Source organism: Chelonia mydas, chromosome 27 (genome assembly GCF_015237465.2).
Source record: "Chelonia mydas isolate rCheMyd1 chromosome 27, rCheMyd1.pri.v2, whole genome shotgun sequence".
NCBI classification, from domain to species: Eukaryota; Metazoa; Chordata; order Testudines; family Cheloniidae; genus Chelonia; species Chelonia mydas.
This window is the reverse complement of record NC_057860.1, coordinates 9271680-9278859: the sequence shown is the minus strand read 5'-3', so window position 1 is coordinate 9278859 and position 7180 is coordinate 9271680. Positions and strand designations below refer to the sequence as shown.

The 7180-nt window shown below is 50.3% G+C and overlaps 1 long non-coding RNA gene across 1 annotated transcript in view; it reads right to left on the bottom strand.

Moving 5' to 3' along the window:
• Positions 1–426: 426 nt before the first annotated feature.
• The window catches only part of LOC119564540, a 30381-nt gene continuing 23627 nt past the window's right edge, over positions 427–7180 (bottom strand). Inside the window, exon 7 of the long non-coding RNA XR_005223523.2 lies at positions 427–6979. This is a non-coding gene — a long non-coding RNA (uncharacterized LOC119564540). The remainder of the gene's footprint in view (positions 6980–7180) is intronic.

Sequence of the window (7180 nt, the reverse complement as noted above, 5' to 3'; positions counted from 1 at the left end):
TGGTTGACAAACTTACTATTTTTTTAAAGAGGAGAATGACAAATGACCAACCTCTTACATGAATTCTCTATCAACCAAACATCTGTGCAACACTCACTATTAACAAAAACCCAGGGGCTGGCTGGACAGACACACAGAATGTGACCCCACCCACACACACACCCCCCTAGGCAAAATCAGCTCCTTTCTTGGGGAACGTTTTCAGCGATCAGGTTTGTCATTCTGCTCTTTGACCAACTCTTCCCCAAACTACATAAAATAAGCTGATTTGCAGCAACTCAGCCCCCGTTTTGAGTTTAACTCTGCTCCAAAGGCCGGTGAACTTTACTGAACCGTCTGCGCAAATCTGCTCTGAGCTTAGAGCTCACCATAATCTCCAAACCTTGGCAAGTTTCACAGGGTTTTGAGTTTCTCAGCAAGCCTTTGACACAGCCACACACACAGAGAAATCAAAAATGGGACTTGAAAAGCGACATCAAAATCGATCCAATCTGAGGAATCCCTCCCTGGCCCTCTGCCTGGACCCGTTTGCTTGTGAATCAGTAGGGGCCAGAAGGCATTTAAAAGCTCGAACACTGTTTACACATTATATATACTTTTAAGCATATGAAATTTCCTGCTTTCAGAGGTAAATCTTTTCCATCCATGGATCAAATGAGGGTAACTTTATCTCCGACTTCCTAATTCTGATTGTTATGTGCCTCTCTCACAGATCAAATGGGAGGCGATAGTGTTACTGGGAATGATGTTACTCTGTCTTCTGCTCCCACCATCAGCGGCCACGTTATGAAATTAGGCCCAAGGAGTCTGGAGGAGGAGTGCATTGAGCGGGCGGCATCTAGAAACCCAATTATGAAAGATCAGCTCCAGGAAGAGCGCTGCAGCCCTGGCTCCCGGGGGACCTCCTCATTTCATCTCATGCCTCCCATTTGCCCATCCTGCCTTTCACCGAGAGGTTTCTAGGGGGACAAAGTGCCCGTCTTGAGTTTATTATCATGGCTTGAGATAATAATGGATCAGAGTCGTTCTTAAATCACAGCCTCCTCTGAAACCCCATCCTCCCCATAATTACTCTGTGCTGACCTCCTCTGGAAGCCTGGGCCTCTTTCAAAGAGGAGAGAGCTGATGCGCTGAGTAGCAGATTAAAGGCGGACCCCACAGACACAGCAACCCCACCGGGCAGCATTCGCGCCATGCGTCTGAGAGGACAGCAAGAGCGACAGACACATTGATGCTGATGGCAACAGTGGGCGAGGGACAATAATGGGAAAGGAAAGAGGCCATGAATCTCGATTCACCACACTCCAGCTTGTGTAGTCTTTGCACCAGCACAGAATGCCACCAGGTTGGACTGGGAGCACGTTGCAGCTATTTTGCACGGGTGTGAATGATTGCACACCGCACAGGGCAAATGGTAAGGGTTGTAATTAGACATGCGATAGAGCGAGATGACTTTTGCACTGTATTTTTTATTCAGCAGCTGAAGAGTTAATTATACAATTCTGTGGCCTATGAATTAACTAGAACACCTGATGCCTGGAAACAGACACATGTGCACTGTTGCAATTCATGTTCTAGCCTGCACCTGGCTTTCATTAACTCCTCTAGAGACAAAGCAATGCTGAGAAGGGGAGTGGCAGAGCAGCATCCAGGCTGGCTAGCTCTCTCCCCCTTCCCTGGAAATCACTCCTTTGTTTAAGGCGAACCAAGAGGCTGCTTCGTGATGTGTCAGCACACGGCTGCAAGGATGACAACAGTGGGGGTGGTGGCAGGCCAGATGGGGTGGTGAAGGAGATGGAGAAATCAGTGCCAGACTGGGGTTAGTGAGACGATAACCGCGGCAGAGAGGTGATCATGGCAAAGTCCCTAATGAAGAGAAAGCCGTGGTGAGGACGGAACAGATGGCGATCTCTGCCCTCGGGCTGGGAACCAGCAGGGACAGTCATGCGATGCTTCGTGTCAATGACAGCGAGGGGGGGGATGCTGCAGAGGGTGGTGAGTTGGGGGAATTCTGCGCATAAGAGCCAGGCACTGGCTAAATCCAGGGCCCCTGTTGTCCGCCCCAGGGCTCTGTTGAACCCAGATCTGTCTGATACTAGGGACTGAAAGCATCCTTTTAGTTCTACTGTCCATGGGCTAAAGCAGATGGGAATTACTGGACCCCAGCCCTGAGGTTACAGTCCAGTATCAAAGCAGCTGTGGATGGATCCCAGAGACTCCCTTGTTTACGGCCCATGGGATGAAGCAGCTGGGAAGCCTCAATGCTTCACCAATCAGGCCAGTGACCTTCTCCGCCCGGCCCTCAGCTCACATTATCAGACGACTTTCCCTCAGTTCCTGGCACGCTGGTCTGTGCTTGTCAAACAAGAAATCATCTCCCCCCGGGAATGCCCCTGCAGCTGAGAAATCCCTTTTCCCCATCTCATTCTCACCCCTTCTCCGGGGCCCAGCAAAGCCTAGTTCACCCCTGCAAAGCTTCCACCCACAGCTCCTTTGAAATACAGCAGCGCTTGTTTCATGCGTGAGCGCGGGGGGATCCCTGCACTGAGACTCTGGGCGTTTCTCGCCTCCCTTCACAGCCCACTCCATGAAACCCGTGCAGTCCCCGGCTGGGGGGCTGTGGCTGCACCTCAGAGACCCGTACCAACAATTCCCCACTGCTACCACCGCAAGGGAGGAGTCTCCCAAAGACAAACAGCTCCCTGGTTCTTCTCAGACCATGGTCTGGCTGAGAGACGCCTCTCTTGACAGGCCTTTGGACCACAACACAGTCTTATCCTAGAAGATACCGATGAACTAGAGAACTAGTCGGGAGGGAGACCTTTCCTGTTTCAACTCTGAGGTGCTTACACCAACTTCCTTGCAACAGAGACTAAGTCAATGCCCTGCTTTGTTGATACCATTCCCTTCCCTTTATCTGCAGCTGTGTTTGTCTTGCCAGCCCTCTGACTTTTGGAGCACATGGATGGCTTTCTCTAGCGCCTGCATAGAGGCAAGGTCTGGCGTCATCCTTCTTCCCGACCCTACTTGTCTCCCGTGTCAGTCCCATCTCATGCCTCACTCACATAGCGTGGCATGTGTGTGTGTGAAATTCAACAACAGTCAACACCCCTTGGCATCTGTGTTGTAACTAATTGGCTAGCATGTGTCACTGCTGTCTTCTACTGATCAGAATTGCTCAATGGTGTTTCATAGGCCCTATACAGCTCATAGCTAATGGAGAGTCACTTTTAAGTTCAGGTGTAGAGGGAGCTTGTGCTTCATAGAGCAGGAGGATATGGGAACTATCTACCTTGCTGTCAGGATGTTCACACCATACAGTATAGTGACAGCTGTGATATTCTAGATGGTCTTGGATCTGTTACAAAATAATCTTTAGCATTTGTGGGATATGCTATATTTCCCAAGCGGTGCACAAACATTAACAGATAAGGTAGGGAAGCAGCATTATCATCCTTTTCCAGATAGGGAAACTGAGGCACCGAGCAGCAACATGACTCGGAGAACACAGGAAGTTGTGGCAGAGCCAGGATTCAAACCCAAGAACCATTCACTTCTAACCCTGGATTCAGTCCACCCAAGATTGGGCCGACCTTTCCCAGCTGATGCTTTCTGCCTATAATGGTGCCTTATTAGTGAAAGACTCAAGGAACTCACTCTATTTAGCCGTTGTGGGGGGGGGGGGGGGAGAGAAGATTAAGGAGTGACTTGATTCCACTTCATAACCTACAAATAGTTCAGTCAAACAGGCAAAGATCTACCAGGATCCAAAAGCTAGAAGCTGAAGCTAGACAAACTCAGACTAGAAACAACGTGTACATTTTTAACAGTGAGGGTGAGTAATTAACCACTAGGACAATTTTACCAAGGGCTGTGGCAGATTCTCCACCACTAACAGGTTTTAAATCAAGATTGGACAGTTTTTGGAAAGATCTGCACTAATTCAAATAGGGATTATTCTGATGAAGTTCTCTGGCCTGTGTTATGCAGGAGATTAGACTGGATGATCACGGGGTCCCTGCTGGCCTTGGAATTGATGAATGGTGCTTCTTTTCACCCTGGAAAGAGGTCTCCCTGGAAGAAAGGCCCCAGATGTATGATCAGGGACTGAACAATCGCATTGCAGAATATCCAGCTCAGGCTACTTTGGTGGGCAAGCCTCACCGTAAAGCCTGCCCGGTCCGTCTAACCTGAAGCTTTCCGCTCCTGTGTGCTGGCTTGAGAAAACAAAACCGTGCTTCAGAGGGGCTGGCGATGAGACTGGTAGATGGATTAACTGATTGCCCATGTAAATTCCCAACCTTGCTGGGGATTAGGAGGCAGGAAAACATGGCTTTATTACCCCTAATTGAATAGAATTTAGGTCTCCCTCCCCGGGAAGTCACCAGAGCTTTCACAAAGAAGTTGCAAAGGATATTTCCCAGTTGGCAAGGCTCCAGGAAAAGCCCTTTTCACCTTTCAGCCTCCTCCAGCTCCCCCCTCTGCAAATTAATTTAAAACAAATTAAACTGGGGCGACACCTGGCTTTCTCCAGTGCCGGAAGCCGAGGGATGCAATCGGTCCCCGAGGAGTGTGGATCTCTCAGCTCCCCACAGCGACTGCAGGTGATAGCGGAGAATGGGGCGCAACTGCGAACGCAGCATCGCCACTCTGATTGTTATTTATTTGTATCATAGCCACACCTATGAGCCCCAGACACGAACCAGACATTGTGCTTGCACTGTACAAACACAGGCCATAAAGAGCCTCTGCCCTGGGGTAGATCTGGATAGGCAGAGGGATAAGAATTGAGACACTGGGTGACTAAGCGACTTGCCCAAGGAAGCTTGTGAGAGAGAAATTGATAGAAGCGGGGTCTGTCAAGTCTCAGGCCGCTTGGCCGCCCTTTCCCTGGAGGTTTGAAGAACCAGGTAAGGCAATGATCGCACATCCTGCCTACTCTAGAAGCGCTGCCTATGCCCTGGAGCTGTTGGGATTCACTGAACGTTTGTCACTATCTGCTTCCCCCCGACCCCCGCACCAAGATCCAGCTTCAAGTGTCCCCCTGGCGGTTGTGCCAGCTGGTCATCTCCTCAGAGGTTGGTTAGGGGCTTCAGGCCAAAGAGCAGTGCTAGGTCTTTCCAGCCCAAGTTTGGGGTAAAAGCAAAGCCAGCTGGGGCTTGGGTGTTTCAAGTTTGACGCCCACACCAGGCTGATCTACCCTTGTGAAGGAAGCTTCCCCCAGATAAGACCACATTGAACTCAGAAACTAATCTTTTTTTTCCCCCCTCTCCGTTTTTGGCAGTGAAAAACACTTTCATTTCAGTGCCCTTCAGACGCTAATTTTCAGTTTCCCAACAAAAAGCATTTGGATTTCTCTCAATTAAAGCAGGCACTTTCTGCAACCATTTCCCGTTCAGTCGAAAATCCAATTTCCCGTTAAAAAAAATTAAAAGGGTTGATGGAAAATGTTTCGACCTGCCTTGACCGGGGTCACTGCAGGTCAGAAAGGAGGCTGGCTGGAAGGGTGGGGAGAGAGGAATAGCAGGGGTGCAGGGTCAGGAAGGCTGGAGACGAGTCCCTAGCTGAAATAGTGTGGAAAGTGACACTGAATCAATTTCTCCTGTTGATGTACAGTCTGGCCTCTTGCTTCCTCTGTGCCTCTAACCCACAGCATTCGCTCCCTCTGCTCTTGCTCGAACTCTGCTGAGGACCTTCACTTTAAGGTCAATCCCTTCCCTCCATTCACGCTTCTCCTGATAGACCTTTGCACCTCCAGTCCGTGACAACTCTACCTACAGCTCTTTCCATTTAGATCTTGTTCCCAGAGTGTTATTTACAGCGCCAACCTCTCCATCACCCACCTGCCACTTTCTCACCAGCCTGGCACACCAGACATGCTGCCACCCTCGCTTCAAACCTGAAAACTCTTCTCCTCATCCCAAGCTGCCCTTCTCTGTCACCACTGACAACTCCACGGTCGACTTCCAGCTCTCGCCTTCTCCCCGCATAGTCTGTCCCTCGTGAAGTCCTGTCACTTCTTTCGTGTCACTAAATCCAACTCATTCCCCTCTGCAACTAAAATCTCTTGTCCGGGTCTTTGATCCTCTCTTGGATTTATCACTCACTGCCTCTCCCTTCTCTCCACGCTTGCTGCTTCTCGTTCGAGTCCAAGCAGGAATGCCAAAGCTCAACCCCCCTTTCCTGCCACTTTGACGGCATCGCTGCATTCTTCTGCCCAGCCCGAGACAGAACGCGGCTGCTGCAGGTCAGGACAGAGGGGCATTAACCAGGTTGCCGAAGGGCGAAGGATTGAAACAACAGCCTAGGATGCTGCCAGGCAGCAATGAGGTGTATCATCTCAGCTGCATGGCAGGAGAGGAACAGAAGAAAGCAAAACCGTGACATGGCCCCTTTCTAATCTCCGCCTGGTATGAGTCCCACCAGCCGTCTCACATTCATCCGCATTAAACTTCACCCAGAAGGGCTTCCCCCCTCCTCCCCAAAAATAGAAATGTTTGATTTTTAAGTAGTTGTGGGGATAAATCCCTGGCCAGCTGCCCTTCAGGGTTCAGCTCACACGGATCTCCAGGGAGCTGTTAGTTCACTCTGCAGTTTAGCAGCCCTGCATATTTTTTCACATGCGTTGATGCTTTTCATGTAAGGTTAAGTTCTCCTGTGAACCTCTCGGTCTCTGGAGGCACCAAGTCACTACGACAGCATCTTTTGGGCCGGAGAGAGCGGAGATGGCTCATCACAAGCTCTTCTGTAGCTGGGCTCAACCAACAAGTCACTCAAAACATCAGCCGAGGGAGACAGATTCTTCGACCAGAGAAAGAGAGAGATTTCTCCAATCTCCTTCCTCTGCTGAAGCATCACTGTGCTCTCCATACACCATCCCTTGTAAGTCCCAGGTTGCTCAGTGGTCCTATTTGGCCTTCCTTTAACATCCACCCTTTGTTGCATTCAGTCCTGCTAAAGAGAGGAGACTGGAGCGGGGCTGAGGGTCACAGGGTTTAAATGTGTCAAGTGTCTGATGCAGCTCAGAGAAGGAGCCAAGAGATTAAAGCCCCTCAGATTCGTTCTGGAAAGGGGTTTTATGTGCTCCCATCTCCCAGGGCTGCAGCCCAGCTGTGTGGCAGGAGGCTGAGTGAGGCTTTGCATGGAGGGGGCGGGGGAGGGAGAAGGGGGAGGGAATTAG